Here is a 3,515-nt window from a genome sequence, read left to right on the forward strand (position 1 = left end):
GCAGGATAGAGGGTGTTTGTATGATGGAAGCAACCTTTGGTTTGTATGGCAATATTGTGTCTCTTTTTGGCCATGTCAAATCTAGTTGTCTGGATTTGCAGCTGAAGAATACTTTCAATTGTTTCATCGAAAACATATATAGAGAAATTAGGATAACAATCGAAATAGACAGGGCCATTGGACAGAGGAGCTACAATCCCACCTATCAATGAGTCAGTGTATTTGTTATGGGTCAAATCTCGAACAATGGCTAAGACAAATGTATTTAGACCCTGATGCGTTAAAGCATGAATCCCAATGTGTATGCATCCCAGATGAAGATACTGAGTTTTTAGTCTTTTTGCCTCGGCCTGGAGTTGTTTGGAATTTAAAAGAGGAATAGATTGGACACAATCGGAGTTTTCTTGAATTTGGCTTATGGATTCTTTAATAGAAATTCTAGTTGCAACTTTTAAATGAAAAGCAGACATGTCTGAGTAAACTTCCGATGCATTTATTCTGGGTAGCTGCCATCTAGCAGAGGGCTGTGTTTCCTCATATTCTAATTCAGCAGAATTTAGAACACGGCTAGATGTAGATGTGAACATATCCCTAAGGGGATTTTCTTGAACAAATGATTCTCTTTCTTCTATTTCGCGGAAAGAAATAGACTTTTTGAAAGGTTCCATTTAGATATAGAGTGTTTATGAGTACTAACCATTGAACTAGACGTTACTGGCTCTTATACCAATTTTTACGCAGGGGCTTCAATGAAGCTTGCAACAACACCACTGAGTCTCTTCTCTACGTTTGCCACTTACTCTGACTTATACGAATCCATACATGCTAAGTTACAAAATTTAGTGATATATTTAATTACATTATAAAATTAATCTAATTATAACATTTAAAAAATTTAAAATTTAAATTTTTTATTGTTTTTTTATTTATTTTTTATTTTAATTTAACTATATTTAAACAAAGCTGCAGGAACGAACTATTATGTAATTGTTTCCGTATTAATTTCTCTTAAATATAAAGATATTTAAATTTAAATATATTTAAAACATGAATTTAAAGGTTCTGGCTTAAAATCTTTCTTTTCTGATTTTTCCAGCTTTCTACACAAGAAAAATAAAAAGTTTATGCCATTTTCTACCAGCTATGACGCATCAGTTTATTTTTAAAGGGGTGCGAAACCTTAAAAGAAATCCGTCTTAGGCTTAATTCACGGAGCAATACATACGTCAGAGATTTTTACAACATAATCGCATCATGAGACTGAAACGCGGGTGAGGAAGTTATCATTAAACCCTCCCAATTACCCTAAATATTTTTGTGTTTGTGTGTGGGGTCACTTCACTTAAACATTCCATGCACGGAAATTAACAAATCCCCGTGGATAAACCATGAACCAGATTCACTGTCATCGACATGATTAGCTACTTATCCGTGTGGATAAACTATGAACCGAATCGAATTTCTGTCGATATACAGATCGAATTGGCGAATAGAGAGCGTTATGGAGGAATATGCAATTAGTGTCTTCACCAATGTGTTGGTTGAATTTGAGGGGACGAATTGCCTAAAGTGCTCCCACTAAGGCACACTATTGATCATCGTATAGAGCTTGAGCTTGGGCTGCATCCACCCAAGAAGGTTCCTTACCAACTATCCGGGCCTGAGTTGGGAGAGTTGAAGCGGCAGTTAACAAAGTTTGTTGATGCAAGGATCCATTCGACTGTCCAGGTAAATTGTACGATGCCTTGTTTTTCTTGCAAAGGAAGAAGGGTATGGTGGAGTTAATAATGTTTTTGGACTTACCACTTCTTAATAATGCCTTTTGAGTTGTGTAATGGATTGACCACTTCTTGAATGACATAGTGGTACGATGCCATGTTTTTCTTCCAAAAGAAAGGTATGGTGGAGTTAATAATGTTTTTGGACTTACCACTTCTTAATAATGCCTTTTTGAGTTGTGTAATGGAGTGACCACTTCTTGAATGACATAGTGGTGATTTAATGTCTTCGGCTTTTGGACAAGTTTGTGGTGGTCTATTTGGATGACACAGTGATGTTCAATGAATATATGGAGAAGCACAAGAAGTACTTAGTAGCAGTTTTTGAGGTGTTATGAAAAATTCAAGTGCACTTAAAGAAGTATAAGTGTTAGGCATTCTTATGTCGATTGCAGATTTAGGGAAATCCCAGAATTTGACAGTCAGAATAGAGGTAAATTTGATGTTTTCAGTTTTAGGACAAGTTTGTGGTGGTCTACTTGGATGACATAGTGATGTTCAATGAAAGTATAGAGGAGCACAAGAAGCACTTAGTAGCAGTCTTTGAGGTGCTATGAAAAATTCAAGTTCACTTAAAGAAGTTTGAGTGTCATGCATCTTTTTATCAGTTGCAGATTTTGGGAATATCTCAGAATTTGATAAGTCAATTTAATGTCTGGTTTTAGGACAAGTTTCTAGTGGTCTACTTAGATGGCATAGTGATGTTCAATGAAAGTATGGAGGAGCACAATAAGCACTTAATATCAATGTTTGAGGTGCTATGAAAATTTCAACTTGAAGAAATCTAAGTGTCAAGCATCTGTGTATTGCTGATTCTAGAAATATTTGAGAATTTGAAATTAACCTCTCTCCTCACTGTTAGATTCTGGGATATTCGCCGAATCTGCAATGACATAATTTAAACACTAAGTGTCTTTTTGGGTAGCCCCAGTCCAAAATACCGTTCTTGGGCCACTGGATTGGACAAGGATGTATTCCTATGCACCATGTGAAGGTTAAAGTGATCGAAGATTGGGTTGACCAATTACTATTGCAATTTTGTGTAAGGTTACTCCAACATTGCTGCCTAGAGCTAAAGCACATCATCCAGGCACCTATTTGAGCAATTGTTCGAGGTATAGAAGAATCTTTCAAATTATGCCATTGGTGGAGTTTTATTGCAGGGTGGTAAACCGGTTGAGTAGGAAGCTCCACGATTGCAAACAAAGATATCGTGTTCATGAAAAGGAGATGACTTGGAGACATTACTTGTTGGATAGTTGGGTAAACCACTTGTGAAAACAGACAAATTTTGGTGGTAAGTTGCTTCACTACACAACCAAAGTTGTCACCCAAGCAAGCATGATGACAAAAATTTCTTGTGGAAGTCGACTTGACCATTGAACACTGATCAGGCAGATTGAATGTTATTGCGGACACATTGAGTAGGAAGGCTAAATTCACAACCTCAGAGGAGCATGAGTTGCCAAAACTAGTGGGAAGTGAAACACAAGTGAGGACAGATTTGTGGGAAAAGATTACAGAGGGTCTGCTCAAAGAAGCCATAAGTGAAGGAAGGCAAGACACAGAGGTTTTGGATGAGTGATGGATTGTTGTATTTTGGTGAACGATTTTATTTCCGAAGTCCTCCCACATTCGTTGGGAAAGCATACAAAAGTGTCACAACTTGCCTTGGGTTGGCCACCCAGGACAATTAAGGACGTTGGCACTGTTGTAACGAGAATTCTATTGGTACAA

Source organism: Pinus tabuliformis, chromosome 4_1, assembly GCF_031772625.1.
Source record: "Pinus tabuliformis cultivar Carrire ecotype Pingquan chromosome 4_1, CPIR1, whole genome shotgun sequence".
Lineage (NCBI taxonomy): Eukaryota > Viridiplantae > Streptophyta > Pinopsida > Pinales > Pinaceae > Pinus > Pinus tabuliformis.